The sequence below is a fragment of the Emydura macquarii genome, unplaced genomic scaffold, assembly GCF_026122565.2.
Source record: "Emydura macquarii macquarii isolate MOO-44397 ecotype Brisbane River unplaced genomic scaffold, CSIRO-AGI_Emac_v2 contig_1027, whole genome shotgun sequence".
In the NCBI taxonomy this organism is placed as follows: domain Eukaryota; kingdom Metazoa; phylum Chordata; order Testudines; family Chelidae; genus Emydura; species Emydura macquarii.
The window spans coordinates 9767042-9793486 of NW_027131164.1; the positions used below are offsets into that span (position 1 = coordinate 9767042).

Consider the following 26445-nt stretch of genomic DNA (forward strand, 5'->3'; position numbering starts at 1 on the left):
TAAATTGGAGGATTATTCCCAGCAGTATTTTCAACTCTAGCATCTGAACTACAGCACATACGATATTTTAACTAATATAAGAGTTAAATCTGGTAGCTGCTATTCAATTTTACCTGACAACATTCAGAGGCAGATAACATTGTTTCCTATATTGCTTTTTAATATCAGCAGAGAATTTTTTTTTTGCTACAAGCAAATGTATAAAGTCTTTAGTGCCACTTTATTTCCCAATTCCTTGTTTTAACCTGTACTATGGAGACAAAAGTGAAAGTGTGAAAGAGAAAGAAGTTGGCTATAATAATGCTTGTACAAAATATTTAAAATGAAGATTAAACTAATCAGATTATGGACTGACATTCTAATATGTCAATGTAGCTATTGCATTGAAAAAAAAATCCCTAACTACTTAAAATGGTTACGTATTTCATTCATAAAAAAGGATTAACAAGCATCGAAAAGTACCTTTATTAGTGTCATAAATCGGATAATGTTAAATTGATCATCATCACAAGTCATTGAGCCCAGGGTCCTGTGGGATGCATAAGGGAGACTTCAGGCACCCACAAATAGTTTTATGAACTTCCCTCTGACCCTGTATACAGAGAACATGTGTTAGGGCATTTAAAAAATTAGGAAGAATTTTTTTTTAAGTAATGAATTATTAATGAGCTGTTTCCAAGTACAATTTTATGTCCTTGTGGGATTGAACATTTCTAATTAGGTTTACATAGCCCTCAGCCAAATTACTAGAATAGTCTTCACACTGTTCTATGCAAAAATGTAGGCCAGTCACCACTACACAAATTTCTATCTCAACTAAAGCACATTCCATTCTATTTCTGTTAAGTAGTCCTGGGGATATTCAAAACATTATGGGTAGGACAGGTAATCTCAGGTAGTTACCCTAAGCAGACTGCAGTTCATTACCATATCAAGGTTAATTGCAAAATCAAAGATTTCCTTAAAAGGAGGGTTAAAACAGAGAAATAGAAGATAATTAAAAGAATGGTATACGATTGATGTGAGATAAAACAATTGTTATGGTAGCAGATAAATTGCCCCTATCCAGATCCCCGCTGTGCTAGGTGCTGTACAAACATATGGGGAGAAAAAGTCTCTTGTTCAAAGGGGAATATCATCAGATGGTTAAAGTAAAGCGAATGCAGGAAACCACAGCTCCCCAGATCCTCCCCTAAATGTAGAGGGAATTGCAGTAAAGTGGTCCTCATGAGGTTAACTGGGTTACCAAGAGTATTAGGGAATGGATCCATGCTCCACTCCTCCCTTACTTCATGTTTTATTAGGGGGAGGGAAATCTGATCCCAACTCAGTTTGTTGTGGTCCATCTCAATAAAGGAGCAAGTTTCCCAACCTGCAGTCCTGTGACTAAAGTGTTATTTTTGTTGCACTTAGAATTTTCAAAAAAGAATGGTCTCCTTACTCCCTAGCTGATACTGTGTGAATAACTGATTATTTTGGTTCCTGGTAAATTTGAAACATCAAGGAAAACAAAAAACAACTGTTCATCATGAACCAAAACTGAAATTTGTCAGAATTATTGGCAAAATTGAAGAAATCAGAAAAAATTTGTTTCAGCTGGAGCAAAACTTTTTACTTTAGGTATTTTAAATAAAAGCAAAAGAACTGAAGAGTTAGATTCACAAAAAGCAAGGTGGAGATCATGTCCCCTTATACCCAATATTCAGTGGTTAGGGCAATTCACATGGAATGTGGGAATTTGAGGTTCAAATCCTCTTTCTAGAGCGGGGACTGTTCCGTCCTGTGCCATGACTGAAAAGTGAATTGCTAGCTAGGTAAGTGGCATAGGGCAGAGGGCTTTGGTTTTGTGCAACATTAGTTCACCTTCTCTGGGGAGTGTGGGAGATAGTTTGGATGGCCTCCACTTCAGTACATGGGAAACTAATCTTCTTGGGGACAGATTGGATAGAATAGTCAGGAAGGTATTAAAATAATGACAAAAAGTGAGGATAAAAAGAGGGAATTTAGCATTTAGCAGAAAATCTAGATGTTGAGAACAAAATTAATCAAGGAACCAAAAGACATGAAGAAAAAAAGTTTTTTTTTTATTGCCTATACACCCATGTTTGGGTGCCTGGATACCATACAAGAAGAATTGGAATTGTTCATTTAGAAGCATAAATTTAATCTAATTGGTATTACTGAAACCTTGTGGGATAATTTGTATGATTGGAATGTTAAAATCAATGGTTATAACTATTTAGAAAGGATCAAGTGGGAAAGAGGCATGAGGAGTAGCACTCTATGTGAAAAATGTTTGACTCTGTTTGAGTCACTGACAATCATCTTGACTGCATATGCATCAATGTCCTAACAGATAAAACACAAGATGGCCTACTAGTTGGTGTCTGCTACAGACCACCAATTCACATTAAGGAACAGAACGATCGGCTTCTTACGGATCTCTCTATAATGCACGGAGAGAAGGGCTGTGTAATCCTGGGGACTACAATTTGATTGACATACGCTGGAAGTCTCATGTTGCCAGTACTAAACATCCTTAACATTACTAAGTATTATAGATGACAATTTCCTAACTCAACAAATATTGAAAATATTGGAGAATTCTACATTAGACTTTGTCTTGACAGATCAAATAAAGGGGATCTGATCACAGAACTGAAAACTAATGGTAGCTTTGGTAAAAGTGATCACGACTTGATCACATTTATACTTGCAAACAGATTAAAATCCAGACCACTGATAAATATACTTGGTCTTTAAAAGATTCATTTTCACAAAGCTGTAAACAATTATGAGCCACATCAACTGGGAGAAAGAATTTAATCAGAAAAAATGTGAATGATAATTGCAAATTGTTTAAGAACACTTTACTAGATGCCCAGAAGGACTTAATCCTACAATCAAGGAAGAAGAATGTATTGGTTAAAACAAGACCTAGTTTAGTGGGGAAGTGAAGACAGCTATAAAATAAATTAATAATAATATTTAACAAATAAAGGGGAAGTTGATCATAATGAATATAAATTAGAAGCTAGGAATTGTAGACAAATGATAAGGGAAGTAAAATAATACAGTGAGAAGTCTATGTCCAGCAGAGTTAAGGACAATAAGGAAGAGGTTTTTTTAAGTATATTAGCAACTAAAAGAATCCTAGCAATGGTAGTAGTCCATAGTCCAGACTATGGGAATTAATAATAATAATGCCGGAAAGGCAGAAGTGTTCAATACATACTTCTGTTCTGTATCTGGGGAAAAATCTTATGATGTGTTTATATCCTATGATAATACTCTTTCCATTCCACTGGTATTTCAGGAGAATGTAAAGTAGAAGCTACAAAAGTTAAATATTTTTAAATCATCAGGTGTGGATAACTTCCATACAAGAGTTTTAAAAGAGCTGCCTGAAGAGGTTGCTGGACTGTTAATGTTGCTTTTCAGTAAGTCTTGGAACACTGGGGAAGTTCCAGCAGGGTGAAAAAACCTAGTGGTGTGCCAATATTTAAATAAGGTTAAACAGGATGACCCAAGTAGATATATGCCTGTCAGTCTGACATAAATCCTAGGCAAGATAATGGAACAGCTGATATGGGACTTTATTAATAAAGAATTAAAGAAGGGTAACATAATGAATGCCAGTCAACATGGGTTTATGGCAAATAGACCTTGTCAGCCTAACTTGATATTTCTTTTTAATGAGATTACAAATTTTGCTGATAAAGGTAATAGAGTTGAAATAATATACTTAGACTTCTGTGGAGGAGGCAGATCTATCCTTGCTTACAGATAGCCCCCCCAACCTGAAGCAAATACTCACCAGCAACCGTACACCATACAAGAACCCTAACCCAGGAACCTATCCCTGCAACAAACCCTGTTGCCAACTCTGCCCACACATTGACACTAGTGACACCATCACAGGTCCTAACCACAGCAGCCACACCATAAGGAGCTCATTCACCTGCACATCTACTAATGTAATATATGCTATCATGTGCCGACAATGCCCTTCTGCCATGTACATTGGCCAAACCGGACTGTCACTACGCAAAAGAATAAATGGACACAAATCAGACATAAAAATGGTAACATCCATAAACCAGTAGGAGAGCACTTCAATCTCCCAGGACACTCTGTAGCTGATTTGAAAATTGCCATACTTCTACAAAAAATGTTCAAAAACAGACTTCAGTGAGAAACTGCAGAGCTGGAACTCATATGCAGACTTGACACAATCAAACGGGGTCTGAATAGGTATTTGGAATGGTTATCTCATTACAAGAAGTATTTGTCACTGTTCACACATTCTCACCTTCTAATCAATGGTTGTGAATAGGCCTCATCTACTGTAACTGAATTGACTTTGTTTACATCTACCCTGCCCATTGTTGTTTCTTACCCTTGGATGTATATATATATACCTCCTATCTGATTTCTATTTCATGCATCTGACGAAGTGGGTTGCAGACCACGAAAGCTTTTGCCTGAAGAAATTTGTTAGTCTTTAAAGTGCTACAGAACTCTTGTTGATTTTGCTGTATACAGACTAACATGGCTACCCCTCTGGAACTTTTCAATGTGAACACAAGAACTAATGGATATAAACTGGCCATCAGGAAGTTTAGACTTGAAATTAGCAGCAGGTTTCTAACCATCAGAAGAGTGAAGTTCTGGAATAGCTTTTCAAGGGGTACAGTGGGGGCAAAAAACCTAGCTGGCTTCAAAACTGAACTTGATAAATTTATGGAGGGGATGGGATGATGGAACAGACTAAACTGGCAATTGACTGATCTTTGACTACTTGTGGTAGATATGCCAATGGCCTGTGAAGGGATGTTAGATGGGGTGGGTTGTGAGTTATTACAGAGAATTCATTCATGGGTTTCTGGCTGGTGAATCTTGCCCATGTACTCAGGGTTTAACTGATCACTATATTTGGGGTTGGGAAGGAATTTTCCCCCAGGGCAGATTGGCAAAGTTTCTGGGGGGTTTTCGCCTTCCTCTGTAGCATGGGGCATGGTTCCCTTCCTGGTGGATTCTCTGTACTTTAAAATCCTTAAACCATGAGTTGAGGACTTTAATAACTCAGTCATAGGTTAGGGGGACTATTACAGGAGTGGATGCGTGAGGTTCTGTGGCCTGTGTTGTGCAAGAGGTCAGACTAGATGATCATATTGGTCTCTTCTGACCTTAGAGTCTATGAGTCCCTTCTGGCCTTGGAATCTATGAAAAGAAGTAGTAGATGGAGTGAAAGTGGCCTCTAGAGAACCAAACCCCAGACTATGCAGGGTTTTAAAAATCATTATTAACATTTTGAATTGCACCTGAAACCAAATGGGAAGCCAGTATAAAAACTAAGCGTGGATGTCAGGAAGACTCCTAGAGACTTTTGTTCTACATCCAATTAAGGTCAGACAAATTAATAGATCAAGATCTTAACTTATTCATTATATCAGACTGGAGACTTTCAATTAAATTAAATACAACATCTGATAGTGTAGACCCCTGGCACACAACAGTGAACAAGTCTGCCTCACAAAAGGCTCTGGTAACATTTAGACTAGGGCAGTGTTTTTCTTATTGAGTCATTTAGACATAGTCTGAGAGCCAAAAAGAATCTCTTTATTCTTCTGAAGTCCTGCATCTAATTGATCCTAAATCAAAGAGAAAATAAATGTTTCAGCAAAGTCAGTGCTCAGTCAATAATGATTATTATTACTAAATACTTATACTGTAACAGTGCCTAGCGGCTCAAATCAGGAAAGGCCTCCCATTGCTTAAGTGCAGTACAGAGATCAAGGTTTGCAGTCTGTGGAGATTACAGCCTAAGGAATGGTTGATAACAAATGTGATCTGTGCCCTACTTCAGACAAGATTACTTTAATCTTATTCTAAAATGGGAACATGTAAGAACCAGCAGTAATATACTGTTTCTTTATTTGCTGTCTTACAGTGTCATTGGCTCATTAGATTCCAATACATCACTGCATGCTGACAGAAAGGATCTGAAATGCAGAATACCTGTAATCTCAATGCAGAAAATAAAATAAGCAGAAGAAATGAGTAATAAAATGATAGTTATTTTTTTTCTGATGTGATTTCATCTAAACCAGAGATAATACTGAGAGCCACCTGATAATTTAAAATACCTGAGTTTGCAGCAGGCAGTTTTCCCAGATGTTTTTAGTAGCTGAATCTCTATCATCATCTTATTCGTAGCTTAATATGTTCTCAGATGAGCTGTCACTTTCTATTCTCAATTAAAAAATGAAAAGAGGGCTCACTTCATTTAGCTATTTTTTTTGTACTTGCCTTTGAAGCTGAGCAAGGCTCACTACAGACATGTGGATTTATTTTTTCCTGATAACTGAAGTGTGGATTGGCAAACAAATCTAAAGCAAACTGAATTGAAGAGGTATCTTGCCTGGTTCCATCACTCTAGGTTTAGTCTTATTGCTTCTTTTCAGTAAGATCTATGCCTTTTCTGAAGCTCCTTCCTCAATCTCATAAATATTAGCCAATAAGAGACAGGGAGAGACAGAAAGCAGAAGTCTTGTAGACTGGAATTTAAAGCTGCAATAAAATCTCATCTAATCTGCTTGAGAAGTGACATCAAAACTACACAACACTGAGCCCTAAAGCCCTTCACTGCTCATCATCTCACCCATTCTCATGCTACTACTGTTACTGCTACTGCTACATCAGTTACTCCATTAGCTCAAGTGCCAGAGGTCTATGTAGTCTATCCAAAGGCTCCCACTCTGGGGGATTGCAGGGAGAGAACAAATAGTCTCATGGTTAAGGCAATTAAAGATGTCCGGGAGAATTGGTTTCTATCTCTCCCGCTGCATCAGAGTACCTATGTGACTTAAATGAAACTTTTCACAGGTGGTCACTAAGTATGTGCGCCTCATTTTCTGGGTGCAGACGTGCTGAATCTCACAACTGCAACTGTTAGTCAATGGGAGCTGTGCTTTGAATGTATAAAGTGCTATTTAATGCTAAGTACTTTGAAAAATCAGGTCCTACATGTCTCAGATTGGCCACCCAAAATCAGTGGACACTTTTGACCTTAATCGGTTTGTACCTCAGTTTCCCCATCTATGAAATGGAGTAATGCCCCCTAATCTCACAGCAGTGTTGTGAAAATTAACATTTGAATACTCACCTACTATAGTGATGAGCACCACAAAAAAGCTGATGAGGAAATTAACAATTTTATCTTCAGACCACAAATTAAGGCAAAGGACATACATTTAAGAATGATAAGAAAACAAAATATTGAATAGCTGATCATGAGCACTGAATGAAGCAGGGACTCTGTGGAAAAAATAGTATTGATCATGTAATTAAAGATGTGTCATATTGTATTTGCATTAGGGGTAAATTAAGGTTGCATAAACAACCATAATTCTGGCATTTCCTAATTTTTGAGTGCTTGACTTTGCAATCTTAATAATGTTCTTTTAACTAGTATTTTTGTGTGTAATTATTTCTGGGTATCATGGGTATGGAGGGTGCTTTATAAACAAATAGCCATAGTCCAGGCCCTGAAAAGATGACAATGGCTGATATTAATATCTCCACATTCTTTCTGTTTAATATCACCGTACTATGAATTACTTGCAAATGGCAATTGTAAATATTTTAGTGGAGATCACTAAAATCTAAGGCCTAGATCCTGGAAATTCTTACACATCTATGTAGCTTTAACCAGGTGAACAATGCCATGGTGGTCACACCCACAGCACCCTTCCTTGAGAGAATGCTGCTTAGTCATAAAAAATAGACATCTTCATTCTTCAGCTTTTTCATTTTGTTTGTAAATTTGAAAAAACATGTTACAAGCTATAATAATGAAAATGTCAGATAGACAACAACTGGAGAAAACATACTTTTTAAAATATACAAAAGAATAAGGTCACCACCTTGAACGGAGTGAGAAGTAATATAAACCTTTAGTGCACCTGTCCAGGAGAAAGAATATTTACATGGGGATCTCTAAGTCTGAATTCCTTATTTCAGTTAAATCAACAAACTCTGGCAAAGCTCCATACTCAAAGATCTGTGGGGAGACAGGTTTTATATTGAATGTTTAATTTTTATTTTTATTATGATATTTCCATTCTCCTCAAGAAAGTCTTTAAAGGAAAAATGCAAAATTATAAAAAAAAAATTATATTCTTATCCCTACATCTGATTAAAGGAAGAGCAGAGCAGGGCCTATATAAAGAGAGGAGGAGACTAATTAACAGTTTAAGTTTTGTGACTTCATTGTGAGTTGTTTGGTGCTGATTAGCTGCAGTAAAAGTAGCTCACCATTGGAATGCATGAGAAATCAAAGACTTTTAAGTAAGTTGCATGTTGTCTTTTCATAAATGTTTCTTGAAACAGGTAAACTTCAGTTACAGAATGGCAAAAAGATCTCAATTCTCATTAATTTGCAAATGGCTAAATTATTAAAATACTGTTATATTATTGGAAAAAAAGTTCTAAATTCCCTTAGAGCAACATTTTGGTATCAGTGACCAAATTATTAATTGGCAATAATTTATTCAATACCACCAGTTAAACCAGGTGCATAGGTGCTTTTTTGTCACCAAAGCAATGCAAAGTAGACTGAGCATACTGGTGAATCTGACTTGAGACTTTTAATGAAGTTAACAGCAGATGGAACCAGCCATTATTCATGGCTGAGGAGACAACTATTTCACAATTCCTTAATTTCCCCACCTTTTGCTTTTGCATAAAATCCTTTCAGACATGCAGAACTCATCCATAAAATATAGTTGCTTTGTTATCATTAACTTTTATAGGTGTTAAGCACATATAGCTTTCCACACTAAATGGTCCAGATATCTGGGATGCAACTTTACCTTATAACACTTTATAAGTATTAATACCTTGGGCGCTTCCTTTCTCCCCATTTAATAATATCTAAACTGCTGGTCTCTTCATCAGTTCAAACTAAATAAATATATGTTTTATTGCTAGCAATTTCATGCAGAGTAATAAAGGGGTTTCACTGTTCAGTTAGTAGGACGCCCAAGTCAGTATCTTACAGTGAACCATGTCGATTAGAAGATCACTAGTGTCTGAAAGCATGAAATTCATCCTTGTGCAAAGGGCCCACACAACTTAAGCCCATTAATGTGCTGGTCTTTTTTGTAGTGCTGAATTTCACCTTAAAATGTATACTCTAGTGCTGGGGACTATGGAAAACTCCTACGTGTTCTGGGGCCTAGGTCAGCAGGGAATGAAAGATGCTCCCTCCAATCTCAGAGATGTCAGAACATTTTCCCTGATTCACAGTAGCTTCAGGGATTAAAAAACAAACTAAAAACAGATTGTAGCTTGTCCTGTGATTCTGAATCCTTCCTCCACAAGTTTGTCTGCTTCAGACAACAGCAAGTGACAGTGATTATAACAACTATATCTGAAGTATTTAAGCACAAGGCTAAAAGGCAAAACTAACATTTTCTCTCATAAAGTAAGCTTTAAGTAAACAGGGGAAAATTGAGTAGTTTAATGAATAAATACCACTTAGACTGTAATTAGAGTCTATCCCGAGGTCTAATACTAAATGAAACACATTGACCCATAAGAGGGCAGTCATTAAACACTCAGCTCTGTGAAGATCTACCTATATCGTTCAAAGTACAGCAAGATACTGTTCTTCCTGCAGTCATCTGGAGTGGTCCTCTCTATACTCTCAATACTGAAGCAATCGCATGTTGGTCATGCATACACTTTTACAATTAAATATGGCCCTCAAATATACCATTGGACCTAGCATTAACTTGAGTGGGAACCAAGCATATGGACCTGAAGCAAGATCAGACCCCATAATTTGAAAGATGCCATTTTTCCTTGATAGTAAAATAAAGAAAGCTCAACCATAAAATCCCTCTTTTAATAAAATATCACAATGACATTATTTTAAAGACTATTACTAACACTTATTCAATTCCGCTAATTACTGTACACCCCCACAGATAAATACACTTGCCAAAAAGGTCTTGCTTACGAGCACTCCTGCCTTTGTGCAGTGTGATTATAAGATAATATGATCAGCTTGCACTAATGTCATTTTCATTACAACGGCTTTACATTTTGGAAACAGCTTGATCTGGACACTGCACTGCTCATATGCAAGACATTAGACCAGATCCTCAGCTGGTGTAAATAAGCACTGAGACGTCAACGGAGTTTGTACTAGCTGTTGGTCTGCATGCTCTATGTAATTTAAATATTTTTAAAAATGTAAGTTAAAATGTGTTAAACAACTGCTCAAACAGCGTCTGCCTGAATATGAACCAGGACCCCATTGTGATAGGTGCTGTACAAACACAGAACAAAAAAATCCCATTTCCCAAAGGGTTTACAACTGAATAAATGATAAAATTTTGGGGGAAGGGACCTAGTCTTCCAATATGGCTCTAATCCTTCTCCCTATGAAGATAAGTGTGTGTCTGTGTGTGTATTATACTGTAACAACAGCTTTCTTGTTCCCAGTTACACCACCTCCTGACTATTGCATAGAAAACTGTGAGTGGGGAGGATTTGGGGAGGGGACTCGGTCCCCTCATTAGTCTATTCAGCAGATGTCTAAAACCTCTGGGAGAAACTGGGAAAGACTATGGCTTTAAATGACAGCAGAACATGGATGATACTCAGCTTGACATCAAATGCAAACAGCATGATCCCACAGCTGTCTTAATGCCTAGGAGAGGATATCAGATGGATGAAGAGAAACAGGCCACAGCTAAACCTTGGCAAAGTGGTGGTGATGTTGGTGGGTCATTTATTTGTCATTTATTTCGTGGAGGCAGCGTGTACTTGTATATCTATTCAAATATTTTAGGCATTTGAGTGCCAATCACTGCAAACCTCACTGGCCTACTACACCATGACATTCTAATCTGTCTCCACAAACAATACATTTTAAAAGAGTCATTAGTTTGGATTATGTAGTCTAAGCCAAGACATTATAATAATAGGTACTTTAGCAATACCATACATCAGATACATGGCTGTTTAAAAATAAATAAGACAGATAACATATGTGAGTCATGACCCGAGGTGCCTAGGATAGACCACACTGAAAATCCAAGGTCAGGGCAGGCTGCAAAATGGAGAGCAGATTCTCCCAAGGCTGTTGATTAGCACAGTGACTAGCACTGTAGATTCACCAACCAGTCACAAACTGTGCTCCTGATCTCCCACACTGGTTATTAAGAAGCTAAAAAACAGAAATGACATAGCACTTTTTATTGTATTCCAGTTTCTGGCTCCAATCAGCAAATACCTTCTCATTTTACTGGACTTATTTAAATCTCTATTCACTATATAAAATGTTCTGATACCCAAAGGGCCAACCACATTACCAGATCAAATATAAATTTTTAGATAATGTTTTGGGCAGATCAAGTGTAGTTTTGAGAAATGCAGTGTATATATAGAATCCTCACATGGAAGCGGAGGATGTATGAGATCAGACTAAGATGATGGGGGAAAGGTTACAAAAATGTTATCAGATTAAACTGATAAGAAAAGATACTATGCTTGATCTTAGTCACAGAGACAGAGAAGATTTTGGATTTTACCCAAAATACTATGCTGCCAACCAATACTTTAATAACTAAAACTAAGTGTTTATAAGGGGAAAAGGAAAAAAGTTGTTCAATGGTCAAAGCTATCAGATACATACTGTGACAGGGCCAGACCTGATGGCTACAGGAGAGTAGTAGAGGGGGTCTATATTAGCCCCAGAATTAACAAATCCCTGTTCCCTGGGTGATCCAGCTGGGGCTGCTCCGGGCAATTAGGCCAGCTGAGGCCAATCAAGGAGCTTGCCCCAGCAGTTAAAAGCCTCCCTGTCAGGCAGACAGGGGCAGCTGGAAGGGAGTTAGGAGAAGAAGCAGAGTAGAGCTGTTACAGGACTTGGAGTAACCACTACCACATACTACAATCCCAAAGGTACCAGAGACAAGAGGGGGTACCTGTCTAGCTACGGCCAGGGATCCAAGGCACAAGCCTGAGGGAGAACCCCCTCCCCACCCAGTTCCAGGAAGCAGACTGCGAGCAGCGGGGCCAAAGACAGGCAACCCAGGGAAGGGAGTAAGTCACGGACTGGGAAGTTTGAAGACTACCCCACACAGGGTCCCTGGGTCGGGGCCCGGGGTAGAGGGCAGGACCGGGCAACCTAGGCACATCATAGTCGTAGCCGAAGAGGGCACAGTACCCATGAGAGGGCTGAACAAGCTGCCCTCGCCACAGTACATATGACTTTAAAGTCCATATATCAGGCTCTTAGCAGCATGGGTGAGTTTTCTGGCTTGTAAAGTCCCTCTGGAGCACCTCCAAAACTTGGATGAGTCTCAGTCCTTTCTTCAAAGCTTCAGTTTGTAGAAAAGTTATTCCAGAGGTACAAAGCAGGACTGAAGACCAGATGGAGATGAGGCATCTGCCTTTTATATCCTTTGCCATGTGGCTTGCACCTCCTTTGTCCCAAACACAAGCGCACAGCACATGGGCAGTGAAAAGCACTTGCAGTTGCCTGTCCACAGGCAAGTTCCTACATGTCCTGCTGACTCACAGGTGTAGCCCCTGGCTTCTCTCACTGCATGCATTGTTCAGCTGATGGCCCTTGATGAGTCATCAAGCAGGCCAGATAGTGCTGATGCCAATTTGTCTGTGAGTGTCACCCAGTACAAGCTTGAGATACAGATATATCACACATTCATAACTTACAATACCAAGATGATACATACAGATAAATAAGCTTATCATAGTTAGCAAATCATAACTTTTCCACTGATACCTTACATGGCATATCTTGTTAGATTTATTGCAATTCTGTAATATTGGTATCAATAATATCATAAATGGTCACCCATATTCCATACAGCATCACAACATGTGTCTGAGTAATTACACAGCCATGGACATGTATGTTCTTATAATTACTTTAGTGTATATATATCTAAGTATTTTTTGTTGTCTAAAGTCTTGGACAGAATTCTTGACTACTCACCAATCCATGGTCTTTTAGTAAGATCACCTGGGCTGGAAATAAGCATTGTCTTATTGAAATTCAGAACAACTACTGAAACTTGCGCAGCCCTTCCTTTTCTCCTCTTTATCCTGACAAAAGAAACTCAAGGCAGAGTAGTGGTGAAAGGTGAATAGTGAGAAGGAATCCCACTTAGTAACTGTTGTGTGGCTTGCTCAGAAGAGAGATCAGCAGTTGCAAATTTTAAGCCATAAGTAAAGATCTCTTTTCACTGTTTGCTTGCTGGCAAGCAGAATTTTTTGTTGTTGGTTGGGCTGATAAGAAAAAGGAGGGAGACAAATAGAAGGAAAATTATATAGCCCCCCTGCGTAGCCAGCTTTACACCATAAATAGGCTTGGCAGAATTCAGTTTTTATCATTTCAGCGGATAATATCAATGTTTAAGCATTTTTTCATTTTTTATTAATTTAAATTTCAACAGTTGCAAGAAATTATGGGGTCAGACAATAATTATTTAGTGACAGTAGGCATTCAGATCAGAAAAGTTAAAGCTTTATAACTATTAAAACACAAATTGTCAGCATCACAAGTCATAATATACAAAGTAAATATTCCTAAATCAAACTCTAGTAAGTTCTCAAGCAGCATTCTTCTCACTTTTCCTTTCTGTACATTTTGATTATTATTGATGGAAGTATTTTTTATGAGGGTTGGATGCGCATGATGAAATTGATATTTACTACCATTTACTGATAAAATTTAATCCTTCCAAGCCTAAGCATAAGGAAACCTGAATTCACAGAATTTGAAAAATGGAACATGGAACTAAGCTTATAAATATATCCGTATAAAGGGGTGTAATAGAGTGGAGAATCAAGCTCTGTGGTTTTGGTTTGACATTGGCCTTTTAAATACACTTGAGGAAACAAACAATGTGATGCCTTTTCAAAGTGCAGTAGCCTGCAAAAATTCCTTTGCTTGCATCCTCTGAGATTCTCAGTCTTGTCACTGAAACAACAAAAGGATACTGACTTGCCAGGAGGCAGCCTCTGACTTTAACATTAAGACTATATTTTACTAGCTCCAGGATTATCCAAATGCAAATAAGAGCATGGTTATTTCTGGCAAGTGGCAGCACATGCTGGTATAAATGAAGCAATGCAGCCTAATGTTATATTGTAAAGCAGAAGTATTTTAACTATCAAAACTTTTATGCCCTTTCTACAGTTTTCACTGTTTTGTAGCTGCTCATTTTTCTCTTCTGTATTTCACTCATTGTTTTGCTTAAGGCCCGGATTCAGCAAATCTTTTAAGCACATACTTACGTCACATTGATATCAATAGGACCTAAGTATATGCTTAAGTGGTTTGCTTAAAAATCCTACACAAAGTTTTGAAAAATAATCCTTGGAAGTCATCCCACATTAGTTTGCCATTAATATAGATTAGTAAAATGAGATAATGTTTGGAGAGTGCTTTAACACATACAGCATGATATAAAAGCCAAGTATTTTGATGATTGCTGCTATTATTAGTTGTATGTGTTTGCTCCTCCTTTGTTTGTGGTGAATGTGGCAATGGAGGTGACAATGCAGAATTATTCTAGTTTGGCTAGAAATGCACAGAAACAAATTTTGTTTTGAATTCTAAATAAGGAGTTCTAAAAATACTTCCCACTTTCCCCTATCTATGAGGCTAAAGAGTCAATGGGGACAGCCAGGGGCATTGTAATAGGCAGAATCAGAAGGGAGAGTTTCTTACGCATGAGCGGAATAAAGTAGCTGAAAACTTTACAGCAAGGCAGCTGGACCTGAGTCACAGTATGTTGACAGTTGAACTCCCCTGATCAACAATGAATAATGTATTTGGACTGACTTTTCTTCCTTACTAGTTTCATTTGTAGTAGCTTTAGATTTATTTTTCTCCCAGGGATTGGTTTTGTTCAACATCTTCTTTAATCATATGAATGATGGGATGGATTATACCATCAGCAATTTTCCGGATGACAATAAACTTGGGGTAATGATAGACACAGGAGAGTACAGATAGGATAGAGAGTGACCTAGACAAATTGGAGGATTGGGTCAAAAGACATCTTTTGAGGTTCTACAAGGATTAATGCAGAGTCCTGCACTTAGGACGGAAGAATCCCATACACTGCTACAGTCTAGGGACCGACTGGCCAAGCAGCAGTTCTGCAGAAAAAGACCTTGGGGTTTTAGTGGACAAGAAGCTGGATATGAGTCAACAGTGTGCCCTTACTGCCAAGAATGCTAATGGCATATTGGGCTACATTAGTAGAGCATTGCCAGCAGATTGAGGGAAGTGATTATTCCCCTCTGTTCAGCACTGACGAGGCCACATCTGGAATATTGTGTCCAGTTTTGGGCCCCCATTATGGAAAAGTGTGTAAATTGGAGAGAGTCCAGCAGAGGGCAACAAAAATGATTAGGAGGCTGGGATACATGACTTATGAGGAGAAGCTGAGGGAACTGCTTATTTAGTCTGCAGAAGAGAAGAATGAGGGGGGATTTGATAGCAGCCTTCAGCTACCTGAAGGGGGGCTCCAGGAAGGATGGAACTAGGCTGTTCTAAATGGTAGTAGATGACTGAAGAAGGAGCAATGGTCTCAAGTTGCAGTGGCGGAGGTCTAGGTTGGATATTAGGAAAATCTTTTTCATTAGGAGGGTGGTGAAGCACTGAAATGGGTTACCTCGAGAGGTGGTGGAATCTCCATCCTTAGAGGTGTGGCTTGACAAAGCCCTGGCTGAGATGATTTAGTGGGGGTTGGTCCTGCTTTGAACAGTGGGTTGGATTAGATGACTTCCTGATGTCCCTTCGATCCTAATTTTCTATTAATCTAAAGATTGCCCAAACATAGAAACATATGCAAATACTCATGAGAAGCATCACAAGTGTTGGGGTGTGGGGAAAGGAGCATTTATGAAGTCTGCAATTAGTACTTCCCAAATGCTACAAAATATAGCCCAATGTACAATACACAATTAATTTACCCATAGCAAGAAGGAAATATTTTTGGGATGCTGAACAAAAGAACTCTGTCTGTAGCAGTGATATGCTGGGAAATCCAGAGTAGTGACTAGTGAATGGGTTAGGCTGTAATATATCAAAACCTATAAGTCCTGTGCCCAGCACTATTCAATATTTTCACTAATGACTTGGATAATAGAGTGGAACATATACAGATGATACCAAGCACTTTGGAGGACAAGTTTAAAATTCAAAATGACCTAGACAAATGGGAGAGTTGGTCTAAATTCAACAAGATGAAATTCAATAAAGACGAGTGCAAAGTACTTCATATAGGAAGGGAAAATCAAATGCATAACTACAAAATAGGGAATAACTTTCTAGGTGGTAGTACTGCTGAAAAGGATCTGGGGTTATAGTGGACCACAAACTGAATGAGTTGTCAATATGATGTAGCTACAACACTGGCTGATATGATTCTGGTGTGTATTAACAGGAATGATGTATGTAAGATACAGGAAATAATTGTCCCACTCTACTCATCATTGGTGAGGCCCCAGCTGGAGTACTGTGTCTAATTCTGATGACCACAATTTAGGAAAGATGTGGACAAATTGGGAAGTGTCCAGAGGGGAGCAACAAAAATAATAGATTTAGAAACCCTGACCTATGAGGAAAGGTTAAAAAATGTTAAGTGTTCAGAAAAAAAGACTTTGAGCTGTGGACCTGATAACAGTCTTCCAATCTGTTAAGGGTTGTTATAGAGAGGATGGTGATCAATTGTTCTCCAGGCCCACTGAAGGTAGGACAAGAAGTAGTGGTCTTAATCTGCAGCGAGGGAGATTTAGGTTAGATATTAAGAAAAGCTTTCTAACTATATGGATAGTTAAGCTCTGGAATAGGCTTCCAAGGTAGGTTGTAGAGTCCCCAGCTTTTAAAAACAAGTTGGACAAACGCCTTTCAGAGATGGGGTATAGGTTTACTTGGTCTTACCACAGTACAGGGGGCTGGACTTTATGACTTCTTAAGGTCCCTTCCAGCCCTACATTTTATGATTCTAGGACTATTTTTATTTGTTGTACATGATTGATCATTCAAAACATATGTTTCTGCTTCCTGCATAGATTACTGATTTTTTAAGCAGAACAGTGTAATGTGTAACCAAATAATGCACTTCAATTTAAAAAAAAAAGTTGCTATCAAAGCTATTCAAAGCAACTTTTATTCATTTATTCTGACAGTCATTAACTGACATTTATTCAGCTGTTCAGGAAAAACCAATTCAGAACTTTAGATTGTAAGCTTTTAGGATAGAGACCAACTCTGTATAATGTGTTTCTGCCATGCCCTACACAATGGGATCCTAGTCCATTACAATACAAATTAATAAAACAAATAATAATGAGATCATCCTTCCATCCAAGAAATATCTGTCATTGCAAGTGAGTAACTGGCAATAGCGACACTGACACAGATTTATTAAACGTCATGTTTGCACCCGTGTATGACTATTTTTTGGCCTTTAGAAATAGCACCAAAAAATCATTGTGGGTAATGAAAGTGTTTATTTGCAAAATATATTTACCAATCACTTCTTGTGTCACTTGACTAGCTGTACTTTACAGTCTACCTGGTGAAAGCAGCCACACTAAGGCACCAAAGACTCTGTGCCCTGGACTGGACACTTCAGCACTACGAGCCAAATATTCAGCTGATATAAATTGTCATAGCTCCACTAAAGTCAGTGGAGCTAAACGGACTTACACCAACTATAGAACTACCCCTATCTGTTCCCCATCACAGATTATTATTCTGAATGTGCATATGACTTAGTTCGGTTTTGAATTTAGAGAGAGAATAATTTCTAAATAAGGATAAATGCAGGAAGTTTTATAGAACTATCTGTGAATGCATGAATCTCCAACACAAGACACCAAGTGCACTGCTAACATGAAAATTGATTTGTTAATTGTGCTTTTGTTAGTCAAAAGGGTCATCAGCCTTCTGCTTCAACAACAAGAAAAGTAGAAGACACATAGGCAAAGGAAAGAAATCCTCACAAAAAGCATCCAGGCAAAATTGCCTATTGAAATCACTGTAGCCAGTAATAGTTGAGACCAGGATTATTTAGGTCATAGAAGGTGAAAGAAAGGCCAATAAGGGGAAATATAAATGACAGGAGAAGGAAATTGAGGATAAAGTTGGTTTAAGAAAGGCTGCAACTAAATTTGCCTATTGAAAAACTAATGTCAGCAGTAGCATTTGACAGGAGGTGCTAGAAGTGTGTATATGGGGATTACTTTTACTATATTCACATTATGCAACTACAACAAAAATAGCTAATAAAATATGCCAGCTAGTCCAATAAAACAAACCCAATTAGAATTCTGACACCTTACCATTGAAAGTACAGCTGTGTGCACACTCATGAAAAACAGTGGGACACTTCTATACACTATGTAGTGTGCTCGTTACCAGTCCAATTACACATGGAGCATCAGATTGGTTTCCTTCTCAGTCCATTTCATGAAAACTGGAAAGCATTCTGTTCAGTATCTTTTCAGGAAAAAAAAAAGCTATGATACACCATGCTGTTCTCATGGATATTTCCCAGGATGATCTGGATTTATAGGCCTGATCTAAAGCCCACTGAAGTCAGTGGCAAGACTCCAATTGACCTCAGTGACTTTGGATAGAACCTATAATTTGTTCCGTGCATACACTCTGAGAAAGCAGGTGCTGCTGGGTACCGAAGTGCAGGCTATGAGAACACAAAAATTTACTCCTTATCCTGCTCTAGGGCAGTTGCTCTCTTTTCCTTGAATGAATGGGAGCCAGACAGTGCTGAGAAACATAAGTTCTTCTGCTGGCTCCGTTGGTTCTGCTGTGGTGCATGGTGGATTATTACAAGTATTTTCTGTCATACAGGTCTGCAGTCCCTCATAAGGATTCCTTGTCATTCTTTAAAAAGTAAAATGGTGCTTGCACAGAACAGTTCAAGTTCTTCTGTTTCATTTCTCCCAAACTATAGCTACAAACTTTTTCCTGTGGGGGGATTGGGCCTATAACGGAAGTTTCCACTTCAGAGTTATCTATTAAAAGAAGTTGCTGTCCTCAGTGTGCTGGAAGCGTGCTGCATCTCACAGAGGATTTCTGTCAGGATGGTATACATCATTCCTCCTGAGCCTTAAGCGAGACTGATTTGGAACGCATGACTGCTGCATTATCTCCCCTTGCAGCATCCTGGTCCTCTCACTCCTCTGTGTTGCTATGACTTGTCTGTTTGAGTAATTTGGAGGCCTACGTACGTGCTGTGGGCCGAAGTCAACTAACCTATAAATATGGTATTCGAAGTGGTGGCAGTTCTTACAGAAGGGAAACTTCATAAAATAGAGTTGAGACTTCATATAGTGTAGAGGATTCTATTGTTGCTGCAGTTTTAATCAAGCTTTAAAATACATGACTGCTTCGTAAAATTTGTTAGCAACTGTATACAGATGTTCCTGTGGCAATATAATGACAACATGACTGTCACCATGCCTCGTGTGGATCACAGCTGAGAAAGCCAGTTTGAGGTCACTCCCACATTGATGGTTTACTCTATAATCAGATTTTACAAAACCAGCAACAAATGTGTGCTCCTGGATTGCTACACTAGCTTCATATGGCGCCACAGGCAGTCCCCTTGTATCCTTCAGCCCATATTACTATCAAGAAAAACTGGACTTTTGTGATGAAAGGTTATTAAACCCCCAAATACCACACACATTAGGTTCTTTCCACCCAAGGGGACTAGTCACTTACGCAGGTCAATGGATGCTCAGGACCTTACACCAAAAGCAACCCTGTAGCTAACTAAAGATTTATTAACTAAGAAAAAAAAAAGAGAATTATTAAATGGATAAGGCAGGTAAAACACATTACAGATGGATCAGACTATGTAGTACAAAATGTTAGCAGGGCTGTTAAATCTGCTACTTTTCTATAAGTCTCTCTGGGTTGCCCAAGTAGCTTTGCGGACCTCAGTCCTTTTGCTCAAAACTTCCCCTGTCAAAATTCACGGTCCAGAGATGGGCTAGGAAAGAGGAGGCCAGGAGCCTTTTGTTCTCTCCTTTTATATCTTGACCTTTTTTGCTGGAAAAATCTGGGCTGTCTCATGGGTCAGGCAGTTTCATGGCATATGTGCTTGACCATCAGTTCCTCAATATGAATAGCCAATTCTAGCTTGCACCTTTGCATATATGCGTTTTGAGATGTCTTAGGGGAATGCCATGCAGATGCCCTTTTTCACAGCCCTTTGATATTTCCAAAGAGATAACTTTGTGGGTGTTTTCCAGACCAACAACATGTTTGAGTTACAAACACATAGCAAAATGTTGTAATTCCACATACAATGATGATATACACATAATAACAAGATAATATTCAGCAGATAACTTTTCTAATGACACCTCACAAGGCATGCTTTGTGCAAGATTTATCACATTTTTGTAATAATGGTGATCATATTAGTGTAGATGGCCACCTACCCCTTTTGACATTACAATGACAAAACAGAAAGATGTATTGAGCCTATAGTAACAGTCCTGAGGCTTGCATTGTAGTAAAATTGCTTGCTTGCTTCCAGTAAAATTCTATAATGCCATGTAAATAACATGCCCGACCATCCTGCATTAGGAAGATTGAGCTGGTTTGAATTTTATTAGATTACATAAGGAAGAAGACTTGTAACCTACTGTAATCAGGAGAGGTTCTCTGTTGTTTTTCCCCATAACTTGGACTGTATCTTAACAGCACAATTGTCTCATGGACCTGTCATCCTTCTCATTTGCACTTTTCTAACTTCCCAGTGGAAACTACAACATTTCCTTATGTGAAAGAGTCATGTTATGAATGTTTTTAAGCTTCGATTAGTGCAACTTAGAATCTGGAAATATATCTAGCACCACATGATCAGCCCTCTCTACCTGAGCCACCTCCAAATTCTCTGTGGACCGCAGACTGAGACCTGCTGCTATGCAGAGTTCTGTGCTACATTCAGCCACAGTGGGCAATAAGGTTTATCCGAACAAACTGCCAATTGCTAAATCATTGCAGCTTAACAGCTGGAACATTGCAGTAGGAAAAGGCGACACTGTGATTGAAGGAACAGTCTCCTTTTACCCACTAGTGAACTTTGCCCATCTAGTGCATTTCTTCGCTAGCAACTTGCAGCACCATTTGCTTGAGCCAAATTGTGGATCTGTCACTTATGGTGGTCAGCACCTACTCAGGCAGGTGGTTCCACTGAGGTGAAAAGGCACACTCATGTGTGTAAGTGCTCATCAAGGTGAGTAAGGATTCCACAACTGCGCTGTTGGCATGCAAATTAAATCTTCACACACCATGTCTAAAGGAAAATAAGGCATAACAAATAAAATAGGATCCTTTTATATTTCAAAATTTAAAGAAGATACAGCTGCCAGGCCAAGGAGATGTCTTACTACGCCATTATTAGAAAGTTAATGTAGCATATTCACTAATATAGCATTTCCCAGAGGTTTCCCCAGACATTGTTCTTTGATTTGCCATTGCTCCCCTTGGGTCTAAGACATGCAAATTAATGGCTTTTAAGAAAACAATCTGGATTCCTTGATTTAAGGCTTGTGGATGATACTTGTAGATCAATCTAAAAATACAATAACCCCTTTTACTGCAAATTTAAACTTAATATTTATAAGGAATCCAAGTTATTAAGTAATTTAAGAAGCAGCATGTATAACTAAATACTTGGCAAAGGTTTACTTATGTTTTCCCTACAATAACAGTTCTCTTTAAAAAACAAACAAATGTTTATTGCAGAACAAACGATAGTTGGCTTTGCATACTCGTGATATGTTTTATAATTAGTCGATTATAAATATGAGATATTAGCCTGAATGAAAACTGCATTTAACCACCCCCAAATTTTAACTTGCTGGAGGTGTCTTCAGAAACCATGGTGATGAGTGTGGTACAAGAACCTAAAGAAAATAGAATTGATATTTTGCAGTTCAGACCCATGGGGTATGGGAAATATCAGTTGAATATCACATGAATCAATTAATTATTTGTATTATAGTAGTATCTAAAGCATCACAGATCAGGGCTAATTGTGCTAGACATAGTATAAAACTTACAGTAAGAATAGTTACTATTACTGTCCTGAATAGTTTACAGTCTAAATAGACAAAATGAAGATTGGTGAAAGTAGTACCCCTTTTTACAGTTACGGAACTGAGACACAGAGAGATTAAATAATTTGCTCAACATAATCTCGGAAGTGTGTGATGGTTCTAGGTGCCAAACCCATTCATATCACTTACACACATTGTATATTCTTGATGCATAACAATGTAGAATTATAATGGTTGTGTACACAGAAGCTCCCAAGAAGAAAATGCAAAGCTTTCAAGCAACAGATGTAGGAGTTATTTCAGGGGTGTACACCCCAAATCCTCACTGTTGTGGCACTAGGGAAATGTTTGACTGAAATAAAAGATAGAGTTCTTGGGATTGTACCAGACTATGACTGCAAAAACCATTCGCTACAGAATATGATTTGTATGTTTCAAAGAACTGAGAGAAATGGAAAGGACAGGTTCTGCCTAACCACTGTCTGCTACTGTTAGCTGTCCAAGCAGCATGCATCAACATATAAAACTCAGACTCAAACCTGATATATACACAATTTTAGTCCTCGCTCTAAAAGCACTTGCCCTTTGCACAATTTAGGAACTTTAAGTCTTTCAGGTTCAAGGAACAATTTGGACAGTAAGAAATGCCAAAGTTGTACTTATTAGAAGATAGGAACAAAATCATTAGGAGAGATAGAAAAGGTCTGAGATGAATGACTCAGCCCTGACAATTCCCAGATTCCTTAATTGTTTTTAGGCAGAGAAAGAGGGGTGGGGAAGTTAGGATTAACTACTGTCACGCACTGTGAAGTGGTTCATGGCCATGACTGCCTATCTCAGAGCAGATTGTCAAAAGCAGGGCTCAGACTGGTGGTATGTTCTAGAACTAGATTTCATCAATCCAATAACAAATGTGAACTCCTGGATCACTATAATAATCTTACCATGGAGTCAGAGGCAGTCCTCTGGGCCTCTCCAGTTTATCTTATCACTCAAGCAAGATGGATTTAGTGATAAATGGTCACTTATACAAAAAATCACAAAATATTCAGTTTGCTCTTAGGGCCAAGAGACCAGTACTTACCCCAGATCAATTTTTACTGTAGATCTCACACCAAAGACAACACCCATGGCCAACCCTATACTAAACTAATTAAGGATTTATTAACTAGGAAAAAAGATGGAAGAGAATTATTTACAGGTTAAAGCAGGCAACATATATACACAAATGAGTTCAGTCTATTGTTCTAAAAGGTGACAGAGATGTAGTAATCTGTCAGCATTGAATGTCTTTTCAGGGCTAACCCATGCCAAACAGAGATCCCCATGCTGCTATATGTAAGAAGCTTTGCCCCTCGGATAGCATGAAAGATTCAATTTCTCCTTGTCAGGGATTTTTATCCCCTCCACTCTGAGTCCAAACTGATGGGATGAGTTCATCCATAGGTCTCCCTTCCTGCAGGGAGTTAGGAATGCAATCAACAGACCTCTCTCTTATGATGCTACACAGTAATTTATTTGCCTTCAGCAGGCCATCTCAAGCACTTTAATTACCAACAGGAAAAGAAGCATTAATTAAGGCACACAATTACAGAGATTTATAATGCAAAGACTCGATGTAACTTTATAGCATGGTTATAAGCAAGATCAATACAGGCAGCATTATACAAATATTTTTTAAAGTCTGAACACTTTCTTGTCAAATTAATATCTAATACCTATTTTGATAATGCTAACACACAGGTAAGCAAGACTGGTTTCCAGCTATGCATTTATAAGTGTTCATTGATGCCTGGGGCCTCAGCATGAGCTGTCATCTGGTTTACCAGCATCACAGCTACATTACGGCAATAAAAGGAGTTATAGCGGAAGAGGATGACAATTGAAACCTCTCTCTCTCTCTCTTTCTCTCAATAAAGATTTCAATGTGATCCAGACCAAAAGGCTGTTTTTCTTTAGCATGAAAGTCTTCAAAAACAATAAGACAAGGCAAGGCAGAGAAACAGATAAGTGCAGGGCTGTGGGAGCTGGACAGATCCCTGATTCTGTCCACTGTCCTGCATTCGTCAGCCTAGCTGGCCCCGCTATGCACTTTCCCACCCCAAACACACACTCGCTCCTCAGCACATTCTCCTATGCGAGGTTGTGATTGGAAAAGGAGCCTGTCAGGTTTCCCCTCTTCTGCAAGGAGTAATCTCCGTTGATCAGTTACAGCAAGAATCCAGCCACTTTGCACTGCATGAATGATTCAATGGAGGCACAACATAATGGAGACTCTGACCCAGAAAATGTAGAGAAAGGCTCTAATTTACCATCTCATCTAGTATGGTCAACCCAGCCCTTTTCCCCATTCTGATCCAATCTAATGGAAGTAGCGAGCAAGCCACAGAAGTCCTTAGGTTCAGAAGCTTATCTGAGACTGTTGTAAACCTCTTTGGAGCCGAAGTCAAATTGGAAATGTCAAGCAATCCAGTTCATAAGATTACCAGGTGTTTGTTGCTTGGTTTGTGTTGTTTTACTTTAAAGACAGTTATTACTGGCTCCCTAAATTAAGTGATATCAACCTCTGTAGCAGAGCTTTACCCAATCCAGCTTTAGGTCCTGCTGGTGGGTCTATTTCACCTTCTTCCCCAGTATATTACACGTCACACTGCAAGCGTCCTCTCAATAACTCTCTCCTTTGAGAAGACTGATTCATTAATATAAAGTTCAACAAAAAACAAGTCTTCCACCCTGCTTTCCTAGTGGCCTCATGGTCTCTCCAACTAGGACACAAGCCTCATCAGGGACTTGCTCACCTCCAGCTTCCTATCTGGCCCCTGCTCCCAGCAGGTTTACACTTCCCACGCCCTGTGCCTGGGAACTAAGGAGTGTCCTCTGTGTGGAATCAACCCTCCTGCTCCTATGAATAGGGTGACCTGATAGCAAGTGTGAAAAATCCAGGGTGTGTGCGCATAGTTGTGTATATAAGACAAAGCCCCAAATATTGGGAAAATCCTGATAATACTGGGACATCTGGTTACTCTACGCAGGAGCCTCTTCCCTGAATTCAGAGAATGACCTCAGGCTGACCTCCCTGGTTCCTAGTCACATGCTTTCACCACATAACTGCTGGACCAAGGCGAAACAAATTAATCTGAACCCAGCTCATTCTCTGTCACACCTGTTCCACAGAGCCTTGCCCATCTACAGGCAGGCTCTATCTATGGTACATGTGCCTCATTTCTTCTGTTAAACCCAGACAGTCTATTTTTCTGTCCTCAGTCCCTCCAGTTCTTCTTAAGAAAATAAGAATGGCCATACTGGGTCAGACAAATGGTCCATCTAGCCCAGTATCCTGTCTTCTGAAAGTGACCAATTCCAGGTGATTCAGAGGGAATAAACGGAACAGGCAATCATCAAGTGATCCATCCCCTGTCATCCACTCCCAGCTTCTGAGACTAGGGACAGTCAGAGCATGCTGTTAAAACCCTGCCCATTCTGACCAATAGCTACTGATGGTTCTAGGTTTTTTTTGAGCCCTGTTATAGTTTTGGCCTTCACAACATCCTCTGATAAGAATTCCATGGGTTGATTGTGCATTGTGTGAAAAGTACTTCCTTTTGTTTGTTTTAAACCTGCTGCCTATTAATTTCATTGAGTGACACTGGTTCTTGTGTTATGTGAAAGGGGTAAATAAAACTTCCTTATTCACTTCATCCACCCCATTCAAGATTTTGCAGACCTCTGTCATATCCCTCCTTAGGCGCCTCTTAGTCCCTGTTTTTTTAATCTCTCTTCATACAGAAGCTGTTTCATACTCCTAATAATTTTTGTTGCCCTTCTCTGTACACCTTTTCCAATTCCAGTATATCTCTTTTGAGATGGGGGAACCAGATCTGCATGCAGTAATCAAGATGTGTACCATGGATTTATACAGAGGCATTATGATATTATTTGTCTTGTTATCTACCCCTTTCCTAATGGTTCTTAACATTCTGTTAGCTTTTTTGACTGCTGCTGCACATTGAGCAGATGTTTTCAGAGAATTATCCACAATGACTTCAAGATGGGTTTCTTGAGTGGTAACAGCTAATTTAGACCCCATCATTTTGTATGTACAGTTAGAATTATGTTTTCCCATCTGCATTACTTGGCATTTATCAGCATTGAATTTCTTCAGCCATTTTGTTGCCCAGTCACCCAGTTTTGTCAGAGTCCTTTGTTACCCAAAGTTTTCAAGCTCTGAAGTAGCAGTAGCTTAACTGTTTCTCTCCAGGCAGTGTCAGGAATAAATCAGTGGGG

The 26445-nt window shown here is 38.8% G+C and overlaps 1 pseudogene; it reads right to left on the reverse strand.

Moving 5' to 3' along the window:
- Window positions 1-11513: 11513 nt before the first annotated feature.
- LOC137150865 (U2 spliceosomal RNA) lies at window positions 11514-11596 on the reverse strand (annotated as a pseudogene).
- Between the last annotated feature and the right edge of the window lie 14849 nt (window positions 11597-26445).